General features: G+C 40.9%; 1 long non-coding RNA gene across 2 annotated transcripts in view; it reads left to right on the top strand.

The window, feature by feature from the left end:
• The first annotated feature begins 16,636 nt into the window (after window positions 1–16,636).
• Window positions 16,637–26,349, top strand: part of LOC129659159 (uncharacterized) — a 40,965-nt gene continuing 31,252 nt past the window's right edge. Inside the window, exon 1 of one of the 2 annotated variants that reach the window (XR_008717820.1) lies at window positions 16,637–16,783. This is a non-coding gene — a long non-coding RNA (uncharacterized LOC129659159). Of the gene's footprint in view, window positions 16,877–26,349 lie in introns of both variants that reach the window. The other variant, XR_008717818.1, reaches the window with a different exon arrangement.

The raw sequence follows: 26,349 nt of genomic DNA, 5'->3' as shown, positions 1-26,349 counted from the left end.
TAGATTTAGAGTCCTACAAACACCCAGGGATATCTGTGGGTCTTCAAAAAAAAAAAAAAAAAAGATTTGCTATCTGAGGATCCTATTGTCTGAAAGCCAGGCTGAAGCCTGGTTATTAAGTAAATCTGATACCTGATGGGCAGTGAGAACCTGTATGGGTGCTTCCAGGGCAAACTTAAGGGCCTCCTGTTAGGAGGGATGATGCTCCCCCAGGACAGGGGACCTGCCCTTCACAGTGGGATCCAATTGTTTGGAAAGATGGGCTACTGGCTGTAGAGTTTCTCCTAGACTTTGGGTGAGGACCCCTAAGGCAACATTCTCTTTCTCGTGGGTGTAAAGTTGGAACAGCTTGTACGGGTTGAGTAAATACTAAAGCTGGAGCTCTTCAAAGGAGATTTTTTAAGGTTTCTATGGCCTTCTTTTGCGATGACCCCCTTGTAGAGGGTATTTGATCATCTCTGCCTTTTAGAGATTCATATAGGGGCTGCTCTGTGAGACGGTAGTTGAGTATCCAAATCCTACAATACCCAGTTAGGCCCAGGAATGCTTGCAGCTGTTTACATGGGGTGGGAGTCTGTAGGAGGATATAGCCATTACCATCTGCTGAAAGGCTATGCCTGCCAAGGGTCACTATCCTTCTGAGATAGAAAACTTGTTATACTATTTGAGCCTTAGATTTGGACACCTTACAACCCTGCTCAGCCAGGAAACTAAGGCCCTGAATGGTATGTCGAATGGCCTGGAGTTGAGAGGGGGAACAAATCAAGAGGTCATCTATATACTGTATGAAAGTTCCCCCCTCAAGTGTTGTTGTTGGCCAGTCACTAAGTCTTGTCCAACTCTTTGTGATCCCATGGACTGCAGCATGCCAGGCTCCTCTGTCCTTCCCTGTCTCCCAGAGTTTGCTCAAATTCATATCCATTTAGTCAGTGATGCTATCTACCCATCTTATCCTCTGCCATCCTCTTCTCCTTTTGCCTTCAGTCTTTCCCAGCATCAGTCTTTTCCAATGAGTTGGCTTTTTGCATCAGATGGCCAAAGTATTGGAGCTTCAACCTCAGTCCTTACAATGAATATTGAGGGTTGATTTCCTTTAGAATTGACTGGTTTCATCTCCTTGCATCCAAGGGACTCTCAAGAGTCTTCTCTAGCACTTCAGTTCAAGAGGATCAGTTCTTTGGTACTCAGCCTTTTTTATGGTCCAACTCTCACATCCGCACATGACTATTGGAAAAACCATAGCTTTGACTAAGTGGACCTTTATTAGCAAAGTGATGTCTCTACTTTTTAATATGCTGTCTAGATTTGTCATAGCTTTCCTTACGAGGAGCAAGTGTCTTTTAATTTTGTGGCTGCAGTCACCATCTGCAATGATTTTGGAGCCCAAGATTTAAATCTTCTAAATCTCAGGCTAGTGCCTGTCCATAGAAGAGGGAGCCATCCCTAAAGCTCTGGGACAAAAGAGTACAGGTCAGTTGTTGAGCTTGTGGTGGAGATTCCCATTCGAATGTGAACAAGTATTGTGATTCTGGGGCCAATGGGATGCAGAAGAAAGCAGCTTTTTAATCTGGGGCAGAGAACCAGCAGTTATCTGGGGGTACTTTTCCTAAACGTATGTAAGGATTGAGGACTGTCAAGTGTAGGGCAATTTTTGGCTCATTAATGATTCAGAAATCCTAGACCAGGCAGTTAAATACCATCCTTTTTCTTCAGTGCTAGTATCAGGGTATCGGGGATAAGGAGTCCGTGGGACAGGAATTTTGAAAAAGATGGGTTGAAGTCCCAGGCGGGCTTCAGGCTTAAGGGGAATTGGGTCTTTGGGGAAATTTATGTGGATCATTTAGAGCTGTTGTGACTGGCATTGCATTTTTAGCTTTTCCTGGGATCCCCTGGTCTCAGGCCAGTGGGTTGACTTGTTGTAGCCATCTGACCTGGAGGGATTTTTTTTGATATCTTCGTTAGTTAAGAGAGCTCCTAAAGTTTTCTGAAAGTTGCAGGGTGGGGCGGTCCATGTGACCCTCCTAGGGAGAGAGAGAGTAGCATCCCATTTTTGTAGTAGGTCCCTCTCTAGGTGGGCTAGGACAGTCAGGCATATGTAAAAAACTGTGGAAGAATCCAAATCCCTCCCAGACACAGAAGAGGGGTTAGTAACAGCCCTCCCATGATGGTACAGCTCCAAGAGGAGTAGGATCCAGAGAAGGAAGTCAAGACAGAACAAATGGCCCCAGCATCAAGTAAGAAAATGGTTTACTTACCCACCACATCCATTTGTACCCTTGGCTCCAGTCCAGTGATGTTGATCTCTTGTATTGGGGTCAACTGGAGGGGATCTCCTCAGTCCTGGGTAGCAGTCACTGGTCCTCGGTCCCTTTAGATTGAGGGGCAAAGGGCCACTCAGTGTTCCAACTGATGGCATTGATAGCAAGCAGTCTTAGGAGGTCTATCCCGATTGGGGCACTTCTGTACCCAGTGGCCATTTGGTGACAAATGCAACATTTGTCTTTTTTGGGCTGTAAAGTCAGGGTACTCTTGGGGACAGCTGGACCCTCACTTGGGCAGCTGGCAGCCATCATTTGGGCATGCCTGGATTCCTTTCTTCTTTCTTTCTCCCCGGCCTTGGCCTCAGCCTTTTGGTCTCGGTTATAGAAGACCATGGAGGCTGCATTCACCAGTTCATCTAAGGTGACACTAGGGTCTTGCATTAGTTTTTGTAATTTGTGTTTAATATCAGGTGCTGAGTTGACAACTGATCTTTTATAATCTCTTGTCCCTCTTAAGAGTCCAGATCTAGATTGGTATATTTAATGAATGCTTCCCTCAGCCTATTAAGGAAAGCTGTTGGATTTTCCCCAGGTTGCTGGCTAATTGCTGTTACTTGGGAGTAGTTTATGACTTTATGTTGGGCTGCCTTAAAGCCTGCTTTTGATACAGATGATAAAATGATTTATTTCCCATTGATATTCTTTCTGATTGTAGTCCCATTTGGGATTAATGCTGGGGACTTCCATTTTCCTAATGGGATATTTAGTATCAGAAAGGTAGAGTCCATCAGCAAACTTTTTGCTTCTCTTTTAACTCTTTCTATGTCAGTATCAGAGAAGGTCTGGTTTAGAATTATGGTGGTATCTTTCCAGGTCATTTCTTAAGCCATAGTGATATGTTGAAATCCCTCAATATATTTAGTGGGATTTTCTGAAAAGCTACCCAATTCTTCCTTAATCTGTTTTAGTTCTACCAATAAGAAGAGTTGATGGACTAGTTGTGGGCCAAATTCGCCTCTTTGTGCTTCCACCAAGGGACAGACTTTAGCTGATGGAGGTAACCGAGGTCCCTTAAAAGGTGGTGGGGCAGTGCTGGCTGGTGAAATTGAGGGATTTTCCTTAAGTATCAGGGTGGCAAGGGTAGTAAGTTTACTAGTTGTAAGGAAATCCTGTTTATCCCATAGGATAAAGAAAAGTTGTGCATATGGAATCTCAGACCATTTGTTCTGCATTTTGCAGAATGTCTCCAAAATTTGCCTTTTGGAGAATGGTGTTATAATTAATGGTTCCATTTACAGGCCTGGATACCCTGTCTGAAAGGTAATATTGGGTCCAGATCATATTACAAAGGAAAATGAGTCTCCTCTTCTGTAGCGTGGCAGGGTCAAATTGTAACCAGTTTTGGAGGGTGCATCTCAAGGGTATCCCCTTAGGGGCAGATGGTTGGTTTCCCATCTGGAAAATAGCAGGACAATTAGAGAGCCTGGTGTCCCAGGATCATAATCGACAGTATGGCTTACAGTCCAGCACTACATGGGAGCTGGGGAGGACATTTCCTGCTTGTACCCAACTAAAAGTGTCCCAGATGCCTGGGGGCCAGTCAGGGTCTGGGCCGTTTCTTATTCTGATGGGAAAGTGGAGGCTTACCTGAATCTCTGACATTGTCTGAAGAGGTAGGCTCAAGTTGAACGACGGTTCAATGGGGAGGAGGTTGGGAGCAAGAGTCTGCTCCACTGATAGAGGATTGAGAGAGAATGGAGGAGCAGAGAAATCAGCAGTTCCTTTGTGTCTGCACAGAGGCGAGGAGTGATAGAGATCTGGAGAGACAAGGTTTGTTGCTTAGAGAAAATCTGAGTCTTGGCACCAAAATGTTAGCAGATAGAGTCTGGAGACCCTTCCTCCTATGGGCCTCGGTTCTTGGTAAGGATGCAAGAACCTAAGGTCTTATCCTTGCAAGAAAGTTTATTAACAGTAAGAGAACAGGTCACAAAGAATTGGACACGACTGAGCACACACAAAGAAAGAACACCAAGAGAGAGGTGGGTCTTACCAAGGGAGGCAAATGTCCCTGGAGGGCTGGGGTACAGAGTTTTTAAGCCAGGGTAATTTGCATAATCCAAGGGGGTCATTGATTGACAGCCTTGGTTGACAGCTGAAGGTTATATAACCAGATACTCTACCTACCACACATATCCTTCCCATAATTCAGTCTGTTAAATTAGATGTATATATTCATGGAATATTTATAAGAAGTTAATGAGTCCAGTGGCCACCAAAGGTTGCTTTAGTACAGGATAATAATGTGAAGTGTGCCCCTGTGCTGAAGTAGGGAAAGTCCTGTAAGCTAGGTTGGTGGGGTGTTTTTTCCTGCTCCCTGCTTATTTTGGAGTACTGGTGGGGGCGTATCAGGGGTGAGGCTGGTAGATTGCTTGGTGGGATTAGGCACTATTGGACAGTTAGCTGAAGGGGCTGCCTTGGTTGCTCTCAGCTAACTTCCTGCCTGTCAGGTTTATTTCAGTCCTGTCCAACTCTTTGTGACTCCATGAACTGTAGCCTGCCAGTCTCTTCTGTTCCATGGGCTTCTCCAGGCAAGAATATTGGAGTGGATTGCCATGCCCTCCTCCAGGGTATCTTCCTGACCCGGGGGTCAAACCTGGTTCTCTTACATTGGCAGGTGTTCTTTACCACTGTGCCACCAAGGAAGCCCTGGTTTGGAGAACAAGGACCTCTGAAAATATGTCATGAATTCTTCCACACTTGGTGACTAGGTTCTTTTCCCACCTGGTCATCTCCTTCATGCTAAATACTTTGCTAGTCTCCAGAGATAAATTCTGAAATTACCATTGGGTAAAACAGTGTGGCTTGAACATTGCCACACTAACATTACATAGACTTTCTGGAAGTTAGTTGCATTCAAGCCATACACAATCAGATTTAACATGAAAGGCAGGAATGGATTGCAAAATACTTGTTTGTAGACTCTTTTTCTAAATTTTATTGGAGTATAGTTGATTTACAGTATTGTGGAAGAATCAGATGTACAGCAAAGTGATTCAGTTAACATATGTATACACATTTATTCATTTTCAGATTCTTTTCTTTTAAGGATTATTACAGAATATTGAGTAGAGTTCTCTGCAATCTACAATGGATCCTTGTTGGTTATCTATTTTACATGTAGTAATGTGTATATGGTAACCCCAAACTCCTTCACAGTCTCACATTTCCCCTTTGGTAACTATAAATTTGATTTCAAAATCAGTGTATTTCAGTTTTGTATATAAAATTCATCCATGCCATTTTTTTTACAAGTTGGATTTACTAACATATCAGTGGTATTGTGTGATATTTGTCTTGCATTTAGGTTGCTTCCATTTCTTGGCTCCTGTAAACAGTGCTGTAATGAATATTGTAGTGCATGTATCTCTCTGAATTAAAGTTTTCTCCAGATAATTGCCCAGGAGTGGGATTGATGGAACATATAGTAGTTTTATTTTTAGTGTTGAAAGAATCTCCATACTATTCTCTCTGGTGGTTATACCAATTTTCATTCCCACCAACAATATAGGAGGGTTCCCTTTTCCCTCTCCAGCACTTATTGTTTGTAGACTTTTTAAAAAATTGAAGTATAGTTGATTTGTAGTGTCATGCCGATCTCTGCTGTACAACAGAATGTCTCAGTTATATAGCTATATGAACCTTCTTTTTTTTTTAATATTCTTTCTCTGTTATGGTTTCTACCAAGAGATTATAGTTTTGATTTGCATTTCTCTATTAATTAACAGTTGAGCATCTTTTCACGTGCCTGTTGGCATCTCTATTTCTTCTTTGGAGAAATGTCTATTCAGCTTTGCCCAGTTTTTGATTGGGTTTTGTTTGTTGTTGTTGAGTTGTATAAGCTGTTTGTATGCTTTGAAAATTAATCTCATTGTTTGCAAATATTTTCTCCCATTCTGTGGGTTGTATTTATATGGTTAACTTTGCCTCACAAAAGCTTTTCAGTTTAATTAGGTCTCATTTGTTTGTTTTTATGTCAATTTCCTTTGGGGACTAACCTGAGGAAACATTGGTCAGAGAATGTTTTTCCTATGCTCTCTCCTAGGAGTTTCATGGAGTCATGTCTTATGTTTAAGTCTTTAAGCCATTTTGAGTTTATTTCTGTACATAGTCTGATGGTGTTTTCTAACTCCATCTATTTACATGCAGCTTTCCAACTTCCCAACAACACTTGGTGAAGAGACTTTTTCCCATTTTATATTTTTGCCTTCCTTGTCAATGATTAATTGACCATGGATGTGTGGGTTCATTTATGGGTTCTCTATTCTGTTCCATTGATTCATATTTCTGTTTTTTACCAATCACTTCAGTTCAGTTCAGTCGCTCAGTTGTGTCCGATTCTTTGTGATTCCGTGGACTGCAGCACGTCAGGCCTCCCTGTCCATAACCAACTCCCGGAGTTGACTCAAGCTCATGTCCATTGAGCCAGTGATGCCATCCAACCATCTCATCCTCTGTCGTCCCCTTCTCCTGCCCGCCTTCAATCTTTCCCAGCATCAGGGTCTTTTCAAAAGAGTCAGTTCTTTGCATCAGGTAGCCAAAGTATTGGAGTTTCAGCTTCAACATCAGTCCTTCCAATGAACATTCAGGACTAATTTCCTTTAGGATGGACTGGTTGGATCTCCTTGCAGTCCAAGGGACTCGCAAGAGTCTTCTCCAACACCACAGTTCAAAAGCATCAATTCTTTAGCGCTCAGCTTTCTTTATAGTCCAACTGTCACATCCATACATGACTACTGGAAAAACCATAACCTTGGCTAGATGGACCTTTGTTGGCAAAGTAATGTCTCTGCTTTTGAATATGCTGTCTAGCTTGGTCATAACTTTCCTTCCAAGGAGTAAGCGTCTTTTAATTTCATGACTGCAGTCACCATCTGCAGTGATTTTGGAGCCCAAAAAAATAAAGTCTGACACTGTTTCCCCATCTATTTCCCATGAAGTGATGGGACCAGATGCCATGATCTTCGTTTTCTGAATGTTGAGCTTTAAGCCAACTTTTTCATTCCCTTCTTTCACTATCATCAAGAGGCTCTTTAGTTCTTCGCTTTCTGCCATAAGGGTGGTGTCATCTGCATATCTGAGGTTATTGATATTTCTCCCGGCACTCTTGATTCCAGCTTGTGCTTCATCCAGCCCAGTGTTTCTCATGATGTACTCTGCTTATAAGTTAAATAAGCAGGGTGACAATATACAGCCTTCATGTACTCCTTTTCTTATTTGGAATCAGTCTGTTGTTCCATGTCCAGTTCTAACTGTTGCATCCTGACCTGCATACAGATTTCTCAAGAGGCAGGTCAGGCGGTCTGGTATTCCCATCTCTTACAGAATTTTCCACAGTTCATTGTGATGCACACAGTCAAAGGCTTTGGCATAGTCAATAAGCAGAAATAGATGTTTTTCTGGAACTCCCTTGCTTTTTTGATGATCCAACAGATGTTGGGAACTTGATCTCTGGTTCCTCTGCCTTTTCTAAAACCAGCTTGAACATCTGGAAGTTCATGGTTCATGTATTGCTGAAGCCTGGCTTGGACAATTTTGAGCATTACTTTGCTAGCAGCATGTGAGATGAGTGCAATTGTGCGGTACTTTGAGCACTCTTTGGCATTGCCTTTCTTTGTGATTGGAATGAAAACTGACCTTTTCCAGTCCTGTGGCCACTGTTGAGTTTTCCAAATTTGCTGGCATATTGAGTGCAGCACTTTCACACCGTCATCTTTTAGGATTTGAAATAGCTCAACTGGAATCCCATCACCTCCACTAGCTTTGTTCGTAGAGGTGCTTCCTAAGGCCCACTGGACTTCACGTTCCAGGATGTCTGGCTCTAGGTGAGTGATGACACCATCGTGATTATCTGGGTCATGAAGATCTTTTTTGTATAGTTTCTGTGTATTCTTGCCACTTCTTCTTAATATCTTCTGCTTGTGTTAGGTCCATACCATTTCTGTCCTTTATTGAGCCCATCTTTGCATGAAATGTTCCCTTGGTATCTCTAATTTTCTTGAAGAGATCTCTAGTCTTTCCCATTCTATTGTTTTCCTCTATTTCTTTGTGCTGATCATTGAAGAAGGCTTTCTTATCTCTCCTTGCTATTCTTTGGAACTCTGCATTCAAATCGGTATATCTTCCTTTTCTCCTTTGCTTTTTGCTTCTCTTCTTTTCACAGCTATTTGTAAGGCCTCCTCAGACAGCCATTTTGCTTTTTTGCATTTATTTTTCTTGGGGATGGTCTTGCTCCCTGTCTGCTGTACAATGTCGTGAACCTCCATCCATAGTTCATCAGGCACTCTGTGTCTATCAGATCTAGTTCCTTGTATCTATTTGTCACTTCCACTGTATAATCATATGGGATTTGATTTAGGTCATACCTGAATGGTCTAGTGGTTTTCCCTACTTTCTTCAATTTAAGTCTGAATTTGTCAATAAGGAGTTCATGATGTGAACCACAGTCAGCTCCCGGTCTTGTTTTTGTTGACTGTATAGAGCTTCTCCATCTTTGGTTGTGAAGAATATAATCAATCTGATTTCGGTGTTGACCATCTGGTGATGTCCACGTGTAGAGTCTTCTCTTGTGTTGTTAAAAGAGAGTGCTTGCTATGACCAGTGCATTCTCTTGGCAGAACTCCATTAGCCTTTACCTTCCTTCATTCTGTACTTCAAGGCCAAATTTGCCTGCTACTCCAGGTGTTTCTTGACTTCCTACTTTTACATTCCAGTCCCCTGTAATGAAAAGGATATCTTTTTTAGGTGTTAATTCTATAACATCTTGTAGGTCTTCATAGAACCATTCAACTTCAGCTTCTTCAGCACTACTGGTTGGGGCATAGACTTGGATTACTGTGATATTTAATGGTTTGCCTTGGAAACAAACAGAGATCATTCTGTTGTTTTTGAGACTGCATCCAAGTACTGCATTTCGGACTCTTTTGTTGACTATGATAGCTACTCCATTTCTTCTAAGGGGTTCTTGCCCACAGTAGTAGATATAATAGTCATCTGAGTTAAATTCACCCATTCCAGTCCATTTTAGTTCACTGGTTCCTAAAATGTTGATGTTCACTCTTGCCATCTCCTGTTTGACCACTTCCAATTTGCTTTGATTCATGGACCTACCATTCCAGGTTCCTATGTAATATTGCTCTTTGTACCAGTACCACACTATTTTGATTACTGTAGCCTTATCGTATTGTCTGAAGTCTGAGAGAGTTATACCTCTGGCTTTGTTGTTTTTCCCTGAGGATTGCTTTGGCAATTCTGCATGTTTTATAGTTCCGTATAAATGTTTGGATTATTTGCTCTAGTTCTATGAAAAATGTCATGGGTAATTGATAGGGATCACATTCCTTCTGTAGACTGCTTTGGATAGTACTGCCATTTAAAAAAATTTATGGACTATAGTTGATTTACAATGTTGTGTTCATTTCAGGTCTACAGCAAAGTGAATCAGCAAAATGAATACACATACATTTGCTCTTCTTAGATTCTTTTCCCATATAGGCCTTTACAGAGTATTGAGTGGAGTTCCCAGTGCTATGCAGTAGTCTCATAGTTGTCAATTTTATATACAGTAGTGTGTATATGTCAACCCCAATCTTCCAGTATACCCCTCCCTCCCTCCCTCCCTATAGCCGTAAGTTCCTTCGCTGAGTCTCTGAGTCTGTTTCTGTTTTGTAGATTAGTTCACCTCTGTCTTTTTTTTTAGATTCCACATATAAATGCTATTATGATATTTGTCTTTCTTTGTCTGACTTACTTCACTTAGTATTACAGTCTTTAGGTCCATCCATGTTGCTGCAAATCGCATTATTTTGTTCTTTTTTATGACTAAGTAACAATCCATTGTATGCTTGTACACTGACCCAGGGGTCAGACCCGGGTCTCCTGCATTGCAGGCAGATTCTTTACTGTCTGAGCCACCAGGAAAGCCCTATTAGGTACCACATATCCTTTAACCATTTCACTCTTGACAGATGGTTGGGTTGCTTCCAGCCTGGCTATTGGAAATAGTGATACAGAATATTGGGGTGCGTGTATCTTTTTCGACTATCATTTTCATATGGCTAGAAGTGGGGTTGCTAGGTCATATGGTGGTTCTGTTTTGATTTTAAGGAACCTCCGTACTATTTTCCATAGTGGCTGTATCAGTTTAAATTCCCATCAACAGTGCAAGAGGATTCCCTTTCCTGCACACCCTCTCCAGCAGTTATTATTTATATACTTTGTGATGGTGAACATTCTGACCAGTGTGAGGTGATAACTCATTGAAGATTTGATTTGTATTTCTCTAATAATTAGTGATAGTATCTTTTTGCCACTGATTGGTTGGTGGGTTTAGTTAGTTTCTTTGCAAATATTTTCTCCCGTAGTGAGATTTGTCTTCTTTGTAGTTTCCTTTGGTGTGCCAAAGCTTTTCAGTTTAATTGGGCCCCATTTGTTTATTTTTAATTTTATTTTCATTACTCTAGGAGGTAAGTTTAAAAAGATCTTGCTGCAATTTATGTTAGAGGATGTTCTGCCTGTATATTCTTCTAAGAGTTTTATACTGCTTGGCCTTATATTTAGCTCTTTAATCCATTTAGAGTTTATTTTTCTTCATGGTGTTAGGGAGTGTTCTAATGCCATTCTTTTACATGTAGCTGTCCAGTTTTCACAGCACCACTTATTGAAGAGAAAGTCTTCTCTCAATTGGATATTCTTGCCTCCTTTGGCATAGATTAGGTGACCATAGGTGTGTGGGTTTATCTCTGAGCTTTCCATCCAGTTTGACTGATCTATATTTCTGTTTCTGTGCCAGTACCATACTGTCATGATGACTTTGTAGTGTAGTCTGAAGTAAGGGATCCTGATTCCTCCAGCTCTGACTTTCTTTTTCAAGATTGCTTTGGCTACTTGAGGTCTTTTGTGTTTCCATACAAGTTGTAAATTTTTTTTGTTCTAATTTTGTAAAAAAAAAAAAAAAAATGGCATTGATAATTTGATAAGAATTGCATTGTATCTGTAAGGAGGAAAAGGACTATACAGAGAGGAGAATTTGCCTGATGATGCAAGAGAAACAGGAGATATGGGTTTGATCCCTGGGTCAGGAAGATCTCCTGGAGAAGGAAATGGCAACCCACTCCAATATTCTTGCCCGGAAAGTCCCCTGGATGGAGGAGCCTGGTGGGCTACAGTCTATGGGATCACAGAGAGTTGAATATAACTGAGCACGCATGCACACATTGAAACTGTAGATTGCTTTGGGTAGTATAGTCATTTTCACAATATTGATTCTTCCAGTCCAAGAACATTGTCTATCTCTCCATCTGTTTGTGTCATCTTTAATATCTTTCATCAGTATCTTATACTTTTCTACATACAGGTCTTTTGCCTCCTTACATAGGTTTATTCCTAGGTATTTAATTCTTTTTGTTGCAATCGTAAATAGGATGGTTCCTTAAATTCTCTTTCTGATCTTTCATTGTTAGAGTATAGGAATGCAAGAGATTTCTATGTATTAATTTTGTCCTGTAACTTTACTAAATTCATTGATTAGCTCTGCTAGTTTTTCGGTGGCATCTTTAGGAGTTCCTGTGTATACTATCATGTCATCTACAAACAATGACAGTTTAACTTTTTTCCAGTTTGGATTCCTTTTATTTCTTTTTCTTCTCTGATGGCTATGGCTAGGATTCCCAACACTGTGTTGAACGATAGTGATGAGAGTGGACATCCTTGTCTGGTAACTGATTTTAGAGGAAATTCTTTCAGTTTTTCACTATTGAGAATGATGTTTGCTGTGGGTTTGTCATATATAGTCTATAAAGAAGTGGGTTCTCTCGGTGCCCCTTCTGAAGAGTTTTTATCATAAATGGATATTTAATTTTATCAAATACTTTTTGTCCATGTACTGGGATGGTTATAATGGTTTTTATTCTTCAGTTTGTTAATGTGTATCACATTAACCAATTTCTGTATATTGAAGAATCCTTACTTCCTTAGGATTAAATCCCACTGAATCATGGTATATGATCCCTTTAATGTATTGTTGTATTTGGTTTGCTAGTATTTTGTTGAGGATTTTTGCATCTATGTTCATCAGTGATATTGGCCTGTAATTTTCTTTTTTTGTGATATGTTTGCCTGGTTTTGGTATCAGGGTGATGGTGGCCACATACAATGACTTTGGGAGTATTCCTCCTGCAACTTTTTGGAACAGTTTGAGAAGGACAGATGTTAGGTGTTATCTAAATGTTTGCTAGAACTCACTTGTGGTTCAAGTCCATTTGGCCTTGGACATTTGTTTCTTAAAAGATTTTTAATGACAGTTTCAGATTCATTACTTCTGATTGGTTTATTCACAGTTTCTATTTCTTTGTGGTTCAGTCTTAGAAGATTGTACTTTTCTAAGAATTAGCCCATTTCTACCAGGTTATCCATTTTATTAGCAAATAGTTGCCTGTAGTAGGAGAAGGCAATGGCAACCCACTCCAGTACTCTTGCCTGGCAAATGCCATGGACGGAGGAGCCTGGTAGGCTGCCGTCTGTGGGGTCTCACAGAGTCGGACACGGCTGAAGCGACTTCACTTTCACTTTTCCCTTTCATGCATTGGAGAAGGAAATGGCAACCCACTCCATTGTTCTTGCCTGAAGAATCCCTGGGACGGGGGAGCCTGGTGGGCTGCCATCTAAGGAGTCGCACCGAGTCGGACACAACCAAAGCGACTTAGCAGCAGCAGCAGCAGTAGTCTCTTATGATCCTTTAAATTTTTGTGGTCAGTTGTAACTTCTGGTTTTCAATTCTAATTTTACTGAATTGAGTCCTCTCCCTGTTTCATTGTCAATTCCAGCTAAAGGTTTCTCAATTTTGTTTTTCTTCTCAAAGAACCAACTTTTAGTTTCATTGATATTTGCTGTTCTTCATTTCTATTTGATTTATTTCTGCTCTGACCTTTATGATTTATTTTTCTACAAAGTTTTATGGGGTTTTGCTCCTCTTTAGTAACTGTAGGTATTAAGGTTAGGCTGTATATTTGAGATTTTTCTTGTTTCTTGAGATAGGAATATATTCCTGTAAACTTTCCTTTTAGATACTTTTGCTGAACCCTATATGTTTTGGGTTGTCATATTTCCATTGTCATTTGTTTCTAGGTGTTTATTTCTTTGATTTCTACGGTGATCTCTTGGTTATTTGGTTGATACTGTTTAGCCTCCATGTGTTTGTGCTTTTTACATATTTTTTTCTCTAATTGATTTCTAATCTCGTAGTGCTGTGGTCAAAAAAGATACATGATATGACTTTAGTTTTCTTAAATTTACTGAGGCTTGATTTGTGACTCCAGATGTAATCTATCCAGGAGAATGTTCCATGTGTACTTAAGAAAACAGTATATTCTGCTGCTTTCAGGTGGACTGCCCTATCGTTCAGTTCAGTTTAGTTTCGCAGTCATATCTGACCCATTGTGACCCCATGGACCACAGCACACTGGGCTTCCCCGTCCATCACCAACTCCTGGAGTTGTTCAAACTCATGTCCATTAAGCCAGTGATGCCATCCAACCATCTCATCTTCTAAGGTCCCCTTCTCCTCCAGCCTTCAATCTTTCCCAGCATCAGGGTCTTTACAAATGAGTCAGTTCTTCGCATCAGGTGGCATTTAAGCAGGGTGACAATATACAGCCTTGACGTACTCCTTTCCCAATTTCAAACCAGTCTGTTGTTCCATATCCAGTTCTAACTGTTGCTTCTAGACCTGCATACAGATTTCTCAGGAGGTGGGTCAGGTGGTGTGGCATTCCCATCTCTTTCAGAAATTTCCAGTTTGTTGTGAACCACATAGTCAGAGGCTTTGGTGTAGTCAATAAAGCAGAAGTAGATGCTTTTCTGGAACTCTCTAGCTTATTTTATGATCCAACGCATGAAGGCAATTTGATCTCTGGTTCCTCTGCCTTTTCTAAATGCAGCTTGAACATCTTGAAGTTCTTGGTTCATATACTGTTGAAGCCTAGCTTGGAGAATTTTGAGCATTATTATGCTAGCATGTGACATGAGTGCAATTAACTGTGCAGTAGTTTAAACATTTTTTGGCATCACCTTTCTTTGGGATGGGAGTGAAAACTGACCTTTTCCAGTCCTGTGGCCACTGCTGAGTTTTCCAAATTTGCTGGCATAGTGAGTGCAGCACTTTCACAGCATCATCTTTTAGGATTTGAAATAGCTCAACTGGAATCCCATCACCTCTACTAGCTTTGTTCATAGTGATGCTTCCTAAGGCCTACTTGACTTTGCATTCCAGGATGTCTGGCTCTAGGTGAGTGATGACACCATCGTGGTTATCTGGGTCCTGAAGATCTTTTTTGTATAGTTCTTCAGTGTATTCTTGCCACCTCTTCTTAATATCTTTTGCTTCTGTTAGGTCCATACCATTTCTGTCTTTTATTGTGCCCATCTTTGCATGGAATGTTCCCTTGGTATCTCTAATTTTCTTGAAGAGATCTCTAGTCTTTCCCATTCTACTGTTTTCCTCTATTTCTTTGCATTAATCACTGAGGAAGGTTTTCTTATCTCTCCTTTCTATTCTTTGGAACTCTGCATTCAAATAGGTGTACCTTTCCTTTTCTCCTTTGCCTTTTGCTTCTCTTCTTTTCACAGCTATTTGTAAGGCCTCCTCAGACAACCATTTTGCCTTTTTGCATTTCTTTTTCTTGAGGATGGTTTTGATCACTGCCTTCTGTACAATGTCACAAACCTCTGTCCATAGTTCTTCAGGCACTCTGTCTATCAGATCTAGTCCCTTAAATCTATTTCTCATTTCTACTGTATAATCGTATGGGATTTGATTTAGGTCACACCTGAATGGTCTAGTGGTTTTCCCTACTTTCTTCAATTTAAGTCTGAATTTGGTAATAAGGCATTTATGATCTGAGCCACAGTCAACTCATGGTCTTTTTTTTCTGACTGTATAGAGCTTCTCCATCTTTGCTGCAAAGAATATCATCAATCTGATTTCAGTGTTGTCCATCTGGTGATGTCCATGTGCAGAGTCTTCTCTTGTGTTGTTGGAAGAGGGTGTTTGCTATGAGCATTGCGTTCTCTCTGCAAAACTCTGTTAGTCTTTACCCTGCTTCAATTTGTACTCCAAGGCCAAAGTTACCTGTTACTCTAGGTATCTCTTGATGTCCTACTTTTGCATTCAAGTCCCCTGTGATGAAAAGGACATCTTTTATTGGTGTTGGTTCTAGAAGGTCTTGTAGGTCTTCATAGAACTGTTCAACTTCAGCTTTTTTGGCATTAGTGGTTGGGGCATAGACTTGGATTACTGTGATATTTAATGGTTTGTCTTGGAAACGAACAGAGAGCATTCTGTCATTTTTGAGATTGCACCCAGCTACTGCATTTTAGACTCTTTTTTTGAATATGAGGGCTGCTCCATTTCTTCAAAGAGATTCTTGCCCCCAGTAGTGGATATATAATGGTCATCTGAATTAAATTCGCCCGTTCCTGTCCATTTTAGTTCACTGATTCCTAAAATGTCGATGTTTACTCTTACCATCTCCTATTTGACCACTTGCAATTTTTCTTGATTCATGAACCTAACATTCCAGGTTCCTATGCAATATTGTTCTTTACAGCATCAGACTTTGCTTCCATCACCAGTCACATCCACAATTGGGCATTGTTTTCACTTTGGCTCTGTCTCTTTGTACTTTCTGGAATTGTTTCTCAAGTCTTCTCCAGTAGCATATTGGGCACCTACTGACCTGGGGAGTCCATCTTTCAGCATCAGTGTCCTATCTTTTTGCTTTTTCATACTGTTCGTGGGGTTCTCAAAGCAAGAATACTGAAGTGGTTAGCCATTCCCTTCCCCAGTGGACCAGGTTTTGTCAGAACTCTCCATTATGACCCAGACGTCTTGGGTGTCCCTACACAGCATGGCTCATAGTTTCATTGAGTTAGACAAAGCTGTGATCCAATGGATTAGTTTGATTAGTTTTCTGTGATTTTTGGAGAAGGCAATGGCACCCCACTCCAGTACTCTTGCCTGGAGAATCCCATGGACGGAGAAGCCTGGTAGGCTGCCGTCTATGGGGTCACACAGAGTCAGACACAACTGAAGTGACTTAGCAGCAGCAGCAGCAGCTGTGATTTTTGGTTTTCATTCTTTCTGTCCTCTGATGGATAAGGATAAGAGGCTTATAGAAGCTTCCTGATGGGAGAGACTAACTGTGGGGGAACCTGGGTTTTGTTCTGATGGGCGGGGCCATGTTAGGTAAATTTTTAATCCAATTTTCTGTTGATGGGTGGGGCTGTGTTCCCTCCCTCCCTGTTGTTTGACCTGAGAGGAAACTGTGGTGGGGTAATGAAGACAATGGTGGCCTTCTTCAAAAGGTCTTGTGCATGCACTGTTTTATTCAGTGCCCCTGACCCTGCAGCAGACCAGTCTCGACCCACGCCTCCACTGGAGACTCCCAGACACTCACAGGGAACTCTGGGTTAGTCTCTTGTGGGGTCATTGCTCCTTTCTCCTGGGTCCTGGTGCATACAAGGTTTTGTTTCTGCTCTCCAAGAGTCTTTCTTCAGAATGTGTAAGTTTTGTAATCAAATCCCACTGGCCTCCAAAGTCAAATTCCCTGGGGGTTCTCAGTCCCTTTGCCAGATCTCCAGGTTGGGAAATCTTTTGTGGGTCCTAGAACTTTCTTAACAGTGCGATAAGACTGGGCAAGATGGTGCAGTAGAAGGACGTGCGTGCGTCTTCTCCTGCGAGAACTCCAAAATCGCAACTCCCCTCTGAACAATCAGCAGGAGAATGTTGGGATGCCCTATAGATATCTATTAAATCAATGTGATCTAATGTGTCATTTAAAGGTTTGTTTCCTTACTAACTTTCTATCTTGATCTGTCCATTGGTGTGAGTGGAATGTTAAAGTCACCCACTATATTGTGTTTCTGTGGATTTCCCCTTTTATGACAGTTGACTCACTTTTTCTTTTTTCTGCCTCATGTATTCTGCTACTGATTCCTTATAGTATATTTTTCATTCCAGTTGTTGTTCATCTCTGTTCTTTAAATCTTCTCGTTCTCTGTTAAACATCTCTTGTGTCTTCTCAGTGTGTACCTCCATTCTTTTTCTGATATCTTGAATCATCTTTAGCATCATTGCTGTTCAGTCACTGAGTCGTGTCCAGCTCTTCATGACCTGATGGACTACAGTGTGCCAGGCTCCTCTGTCCTCCACTATCTCCCGGAGTTTGTTCAGATTCATGTCCGTTGAGTCGGTGATGCTATCTAGACATTTCACTAGTGTCATTGCTCTAAATAATTTTTCAGTTAGGTTGCCTGTCTCCACTTCATTTTAGGTGTTCTTATGGGTGTTTATCTTTTTCTTTCATCTGGAACATACTTCTCTTTCATCTAATTTTGTCTAACATTCTGGGTGTGATCTCCTTTCCTGCAGATTAGAGGATCATAACTCCTCTTGCTTCAGTTGTCTGTCCTTTGCTGGGTCTGGTTGGTCCTGAGGCTTGTGCAGAATTCCTGGAAAGTAGCACTGGTGTCTACCCACAGATGGGTAGTTGGATCTTGTCCCTGTGGTGGGCAGGGGCTGTGTCAAGCCTGTGTTTATAGGTGGCTGTGAGCTCAATTTTCTGTTGATGGGTAGAGCTGTGTTCCCTCCCTGCTATTTACCTGGGGCCAAACTATGGTGGAGGTAACAAGATAACGGTGACCTCCCTCAAAAGATCCCATGCATGTACTGCTAGACTCAGTGCCCCCAACCCTGCAGCAGGCCACCGCTGACCCACGCCTCTGCCGGAGACTCCTGGACACCCACAGGCAAGTCTGGGGCAGTCTCCTGTGGGGTCACTGCTCCTTTCTTCTGGGTCCTGGTGCACAAGGATCTGTTGTGCCCTCTGAGAATCTATTTCCCAGTCCTGTGTAAGTTCTTTCAGCTCTATGGTGGGGTTAATGGCAACCTCCTTCAAGAGGGCTTATGCCATACCCAGGTCTGCTGCACCCAGAGCCTCTGTCCCTGTGGCAGATCACTGATGACCTGAACCGCCAGAGGAGATGCTCAAACACAGTTCTGTCCCAGTCTCTGTGGGGTCCCTGGGTCCTGGTGCACACAGTCCTGGTCCAACCAGTCCATCCTAAAGAAGATCAGCCCTGAGTGTTCCTTGGAAGGACTAATGTTGAAGCTGAAACTACAGTACTTTGACCACCTGATGCCAAGAGCTGACTCATTGGAAAAGACCCTGATGCTGGGAAATTGAAGGCAGGAGGAGAAGGGGACGACAGAGGATGAGATGGCTGGATGGCATCACTGGCTCAATGGACATGAGTTTGGGTAAACTCCAGGAGTTGGTGATGGACAGGGAGGCCTGCTGTGCTGCAGTCCATGGGGTGGCAAAGAGTTGGACATGACTGAGCAACTGAACTGAACTGTGAGCTCAAGATTGCTTTTGGTACCCTATTTGCTGATGGGTGTGGCTGTGTTCATATCTTGCTGATTGTTTGACCTCAGGCATTTCAGCACTGGAGGCTGTTTGGTAGGGCCAAGTCTTGATGCTAAAATTGCATCCTTCAGGAGAGGTCAGGCCTATCATTATTCTCTGGGGCCTTTCCCACCAGTGTCCTTACCCCCTCCCCACAGTGAGTCACAGCCAATCCCAGACTCCCTCAGAGACCCTCCCAGATGTTTAGGTAGGTCCAACCCTACCTCCTGTGGAGTTAGTGCTTTGTGCTGCGTTCCAGTGTATTGGAATCGTTGTGTGCATGCCTACGAGTTGAGAGTTTCTGTTTTCCCCAGTCTTGTGGATCTCCTGCACTAAAGCCCTGCTGGCCTTCAGGGCCAAATTCTTAGAGGATTCCTACTCCTAATGCCAGACCCTCAGGCCAGGGAGCCTGAGGTGAACCTGAGGACTCTTACTCTTATGGGAAGACCTCTGCAATGTAATTATTTTTCAGTTGTGCTTCACCCACCTAACGTTATTTGACTGTGTCATGAAAGCATGCCTCTGTTTTCTCGTTGTGGCTTCTTCTTTGTCTTGAATGTAGAATATCTTTTGTCATAATTTCCAGTCTCTTTTATCAGTGGTTTTCAGCAGTTAGCTGTGGTTTTGGTGTTTCCAGGAGAGGTAGTGAGCTCAAGTCCTACTCTGCTCCTTTGTCTTGTTGTTGTTGTTGTTTTGTTTGTTTCATAGCACAAGAGTATAAACATATTTAATACCACTGAACTGTACCCTTAAAATTGTTCAAGGTGATAAATACTCTTGTTTTATTTGTTTTATCACAGCAAAAAATTAGAAAAAATGAACAAGTATCTGCTATACAAAGAAACATGAATAATTTTCACAAACCTATTATACAGTAAATGATGCAAGATATCAGTAGCACATACCTTAATATTCCAATTATGTAATGATCAAATTAGACAATATGTTGTATTTAAGAAATCTTGTTTTGGTAGGAAAACAAGAAAGAGATGTAAGGAAGTGATTACTATAAAATTCTTGTTATCTCTCAGGTGGAAAGAGAGTAGTTAGGAAGGGGCATGAAAGTATCTTCATGGATGCTGTCTGTGTTGCTTTTATTTTTCATCCAGGTGTTTTGCTTGTAGTGGTGATTACTTTATCGGCTTCTAAATTTTGCACCATTTTCTGTATGTGTGTTTGTTCTCAATGGCCTATTGGCAATTCACTATTTACTCTTTTGTAAATTTGTCAGTGTGACGTAATATCACAAAATATGTGTACTAGGAGAAGAGATGGCTACTGAGGCAGTTACAGATGTGAAGTTCACCTAGAATACCACTCATTTTGAGGCCCAAACCAGAAAGATTGTGAATACTGCCTAAGATTCTTATAAATTACAACCACTTTGTGGAGGATTGTAGAGAACCATATGTCTTCAAATTGCTGGCTACTCTGACCTTTCCTATTCTTGAAATGTATAAAAAGGGTTCTGTTTTCTGGAAGAAACTGACTTCTTATCTATATTTCTATCTATAGCTATATCTATTAAATATATCTGAATACCTACATTTATCAGAGTTGCTTATGAGTTATATTTCACATTAAAACATATTGAAATGTTTGGAGCATCTTGTCTTTTTGGAAATCTTGGAAGTCACTGAAAAAATAAAAAAGAAGACCAATTCATAGTCATATGATCTTCTGTACAGGCTTTCTTGTTATATTTTAATTACTTTCCTATATTTATGTAAATGTATATCTTTTTACTTAATAGCTTTATCATTAACTGCATAACCTGAATTTGAAATTAACTGGTAATTATTGCATTTAAACTACCTCTTTATAAAAGACATGAATAATATTGAAACAGTTTGCACATAAAAATGTTAAAGAATGCATTCTTTTTTGTAGCTTCTCATTAGTTTATTATTTTATAGATAGTAGTGTATATCAGTGAATCTCAATCTCCCAATTCATCCTACCTACCCTTCCCCACTGATACCTATATGTCTGTTCTCTACATCTCTGTGCCTCTGTTTCTGCTTTGCAAATAAGATCTTTACCATTTTTTCAGACTCTGCTTATAAGCTTTTTTCTTCTTTCTGGCATACTTCACTGTGTATTACAGCCTTTAGGTCCATGCACATCTCAGCAGGTGACACAATTTCATTCCTTACAGCTAATATTCCATTGTGTATATGTACCAGATCTTTATCCATTCCTCTGTTGAAATATTAAGTAGTTTCCATGTCCTGGCTGTTGAAAATAGTGCTGCAATGAACATTGGGGTACATGTATCCTTTTGAATTATGGTTTTATGTGGGCATATGCCCAGTAATAGGATTGTGGGATCATACAGTAGTTCTATTTTTAGCTTAAGAAACCTCCATACAGTTCTCCATAGTGGCTGTATCAATTTAAATTTCCACCTAGCAGTGCAAGAGGATTCGCTTTTGTCCACACCCTCTCCAGCATTTATTTGTAGACCTTTTTGGTTTGTAGATGTTTTTGATGATGGTCATTCTGATCTGCGTTAGGTGATACCTCGTTGTAGTTTTGATTAGCATTTTTCTAATAATTAGTAATGTTGAGCATCTTTTCATGGGCCTTTTGGAATCTTTATGTCTTCTTTGGAGAAATGTCTGTTTAGGTCTTCTGCCCATTTTGTGATTGGGTTGTTTGCTGTTTTGATATTGAGCTTCATGAGCTGTTTGTATATTTTGGAGATTATTCCCTTGTCGGTTGCTTCATTTGCAAATAAATAGGAAAATGAGTAAGTCAAGGCTGTATATCGTCACCTTGCTTATTTAACTTCTATGCAGAGTACATCATGAGAAATGCTGGGCTGGAAGAGCACAAGCTGGAATCAAGATTGCCGGGAGAAATATCAATAACCTCAGATATGCAGATGACACCACCCTTATGGCAGAAAGTGAAGAGGAACTAAAAGGCCTCTTGATGAAAGTGAAAGTGGAGAGTGAAAAAGTCGGCTTAAAGCTCAACATTCAGAAAACTAAGATTATGGCATCTGGTCCCATCACTTCATGGGAAATAGATGGGGAAACAGTGGAAACAGTGTCAGACTTTATTTTGGGGGGCTCCAAAATCACTGCAGATGGTGACTTCAGCCATGAAATTAAAAGACGCTTACTCCTTGGAAGGAAAGTTATGACCAACCTAGATAGCATATTGAAAAGCAGAGATATTACTTTGCCAACAAAGGTTCGTCTAGTCAAGGCTATGGTTTTTCCTGTGGTCATGTATGGATGTGAGAGTTGGACTGTGAAGAAAGCTGAGCACCAAAGAACTGATGCTTTTGAACTGTGGTGTTGGAGAAGACTCTTGAGAGTCCCTTGGACTGCAAGGGGATCCCACCTGTCCATTCTGAAGGAGATCAGTCCTGGGATTTCTTTGGAAGGAATGATGCTAAAGCTGAAACTCCAGTACTTTGGCCACCTCATGCAAAGAGTTGACTCATTAGAAAAGACTCTGATGCTGGGAGGGATTGGGGGCAGAAGGAGAAGGGGACGACAGAGGATGAGATGGCTGGATGGCATCACTGACTCGATGGACGTAAGTCTGAGTGAACTCCGGGAGTTGGTGATGGACAGGGAGGCCCGGCGTGCTGCGATTCATAGGGTCGCAAAGAGTTGGACACGACTGAGCGACTGAACTGAACTGATCCCTCTTCTGAGGGTTGTCTTTTTGACTCGCTTATAGTTTCCTTTGCTGTGCAAAAACTTTTCAGCTTAATTAGGTCGCATTTGTTTCTTTTTATGTTCATTTTCATTATTCTAGGAAATGGTTCAAAAAAGATCTTGCTGTGATTTATGTCAAAGAGTGTTCTGCATAAGTTTTTCTCTAAGAGATTTAGAGTGTCTGGTCTTACATTTAGGTTTTTAATCCATTTCTAGTTTATTTTTCTTCTTAGTGTGCAATTCAGTTCAGATCACTCAGACATGTTTGATTCTTCACTACCCCATGGACTGCAGCACACCAGGCTTCCCTATCCATCACCAACTCCCAGAGCTTACTCAAACTCAAGTCCATCGAGTCAGTCATTCATGCCATCCAACCATCTCGTCTTCTGTCATCCCCTTCAATTCTGGCCTTCAGTCTTTCCCAGCATCAGGGTCTATTCAAAGGAGTCAGTTCTTCATATCAGGTGGCCAAGTATTGGAGTTTCAGCATCAGTCCTTTCAGTGAATATTCAGGACTGAATTCCTTTAGGATTGACCGGTTGGATCTCCGTGCAATCCAAGTGACTCTCAAGAGTCTTCTCCAAACCACAGTTCAAACGAATCAGTTCTTTGGTGCTCAGCTTTCTTTATACTCCAAATGTCACATCCATACATGACCACTGGAAAAACCATAGCTTTGACTAGATGGACCTTTTTTAGCAAAGTAATGTCTCTGCTTTTTAATATGCTGTCTAGGTTGGTCATAGCTTTTCTTCCAAGGAGCAAGCATCTTTTAATTTCATGGCTGCAGTCACCATCTGCAGTGATTTTGGAGCCCCCCCCTCCCCAAATAAAGTCTGTCACTGTTTCTATTGTTTCCCCATCTATTTGCCATGAAGTGATGGGACCAGATGCCATAATCTTAGTTTTCTGAGTGTTGAGCTTTAAGCCAACTTTTTCACTCTCCTCTTTCACTTTCATCAAGAGACTCTTTAGTTCTTCTTCACTTTCTGCCATAAGGGTGGTGTCATCTGCATATCTGAGGTTATTGACATTTCTCCCAGCAATCTTGATTCCAGTTGTGCTTCATCCAGCCCAGCATTTCTCATGATGTACTCTGTATATAAGTTAAATAAGCATGGTGAGTATATACAGCCTTGCCATATTCCTTTCCCGATTTGGAACCAGTCTGTTTCCAGTTCTAACTGTTGCTTCTTGACCTGCATACAGATTTCTCAGGAGGCAGGTCAGATGGTCTGGTATTCCCATCTCTTTCAGAATTTTCCACAGTTTGTTGTGATCCACGCAGTCAAAGGCTTTGGCGTAGTCAATAAAGCAGAAGTTGATGTTTTCTGGAACTGTCTTGATTATTGTACGATCCAGTGAATGTTGGCAATTTGATGTCTGGTTCCTCTGCTTTTTCTAAATGCAGTTTGAATGTCTGAAAGTTTACGATTCACGTACTGTTGAAGCCTGGCTTGGAGAATTTTGAGCATTACTTTACTAGCTTGTGAGATGAGTGCAATTGTGTGGCAGTTTGAGCATTCTTTGGCATTGCCTTTCTTGGGGATTGGAATGAAAACTGACCTTTTCCAGTCCTGTGGCCACTGCTGAGTTTTCCAAATTTGCTGGCATATTCAGTGCAGCACTTTCACAGCATTATCTGTCAAGATTTGAAAGAACTCAACTGGAATTCTATCACCTCCACTAGCTTTGTTCATAGTGATGCTTCCTAAGGCCCACTTGACTTCACATTCCAGGATGTCTGGCTCTAGGTGAGTGATCACACCATCGTGGTTATCTGGGTTGTAAAGATCATTTTTGTACAGTTCTTCTGTGTATTCTTGCCACCTCTTCTTAATATTTTCTGCTTCTGTTAGGTCCATACCATTTCTGTCCTTTATTGTGCCCATCTTTGCATGGAATGTTCCCTTGGTATCTCTAATTTTCTTGAAGAGATCTCTAGTCTTTCCCATTCTTTTGTTTTCCTCTATTCCTTTGCATTAATCACTAAGGAAGGTTTTCTTATCTTTCCTTTCTGTTCTTTGGAACTCTGCATTCAAATGGGTGTAACTTTCCTTTTCTCCTTTGCCTTTTGCTTCTCTTCTTTTCTCAGCTATTTGTAAGGCCTCCTCAGACAACCATTTTGCCTTTTTGCATTTCTTTTTCTTGGGAATGGTCTTGATCACAGCCTTCTGTACAATGTCACAAACCTCTGTCCATAGTTCTTCAGGCACTCTATCAGATATAATCCCTTGTATCTCTTTGTCACTTCCACTATATAATCATACGGGATTTGATTTAGGTCATACCTGAATGGTCTAGTGGTTTTCCCTACTTTCTTCAATTTAAGTCTGAATTTGTCAATAAGGAGTTCATGATCTGAGCCACAGTCAGCTCCTGGTCTTTTTTTTTTTTTTTCTGACTGTATAGAGCTGCTCCATCTTTGCTGCAAAGAATATAATCTGTCTGATTTTGGTGTTGACCATCTGGTGATGTCCATGTACAGAGTTGTCTCTTATGTTATTGGAATAAGGTGTTTGCTGTGACCAGTGCGTTCTCTTTGCAAAACTCTGTTAGCCTTTGCCCTGCTTTGTTTCGTACTCCAGGGCCAAATTAAGTTAGCAAGTAACACCAAATCATAGTGTTAGGGAGTGTCTTAATGTCATTCTTTTACATGTAGCTGTCCAGTTTTCACAGCACCACTTATTGTACAGACTGTATTTACTCCACTGTATATTCTTCCACCCTTTGTCATAAGTTAGATGACCACAGGTGCATGGGTTTCTCTCTGGACTTTCTGCCCTGTTTCAGTGATTTATATTTCTGATTTTGTACCAGTAGCATACTATGGCAATAACTGTAGCTTTGTAGTATAGTCTGAGGTCAGGGATCCTGATTACTCCAGCTCCATTTTTCTTTCTCAAGGTTGCTCTCTCGATACAAGATCTTTTGTGTTGACTATCAATTGCAATTTTTTAAATCTAATTCTGTGAAAAATGTCCTTGGTAATTTGATAGGGATTGCACTGAGTCTGTAGATTGCCTTGGATAGTATTGTAATTTTCACAATATTGATTCTTGCAATCCAAGAGCATGGTCTATCTGTCCATAATTTTGAGTTATCTCTGAATTCTTTCATCACTATCTTATAGTTTTTGCATACAGATCTTTTGCCTCCTCACATAGGTTTATTCCTAGGTATTTTATTTTTCCACTGCAGTAGTATGTGGGATTGATTCTTAAATTTCTCTTTCTGGTCTCTTATTGTTAGTGTATGTGAATGCAAGAGATTTCCTCATATTAATATTTTTAAATCTATCTTGTAGCATTTTAAAATTTATTTTTAGTTGAAGGATAATTGCTGTACAGTATTGTTGGTTTCTGCCATACATCAACATGAGTCAGCCATAGGTGTACATATGTCCCCTCCCTCATGTGCCTCCCTCCCACCTCCCACACCATTGCAACCCTCTAGGTTGTCACAGAGCTCCAGTTTGAGTAGCCTAAGTCATACAGAAAATTCCCACTGGCTATGTGTTTTACATATGGTAGTGCATAATGCATAGTTGTGAAGCTTCCATGCTACTTTCTCCATTCATCCCACCCTCTCCTTCCCCCTACCTCCATTTCTATAAGTCTGTTATCTATGTCTCTGTCTCCATTGCTGCCCTGCAAATAGGTTTATCTGTACCATCTTTCTAGATTCCATATATATAGGTTAATATATGATACTTGTTTTTCTCTTTCTGACTTACTTTACTCTGTACAATAGACTCCTAGGTTCATCCACCTCATTAGTACTGACTCAAATGTGTTCTTTTTTATGGCTGAGTAATATTCCATTGTATATATGTACCACAACTTCTTTATCCATCTGTCAATAGACATCTAGGTTGCTTCCATGTTC

The sequence above is a fragment of the Bubalus kerabau genome, chromosome 1 (assembly GCF_029407905.1).
Source record: "Bubalus kerabau isolate K-KA32 ecotype Philippines breed swamp buffalo chromosome 1, PCC_UOA_SB_1v2, whole genome shotgun sequence".
In the NCBI taxonomy this organism is placed as follows: Eukaryota; Metazoa; Chordata; class Mammalia; order Artiodactyla; family Bovidae; genus Bubalus; species Bubalus kerabau.
Note: the sequence above shows the minus strand (reverse complement) of the source record. Positions and strands in the feature narration are given on the sequence as shown.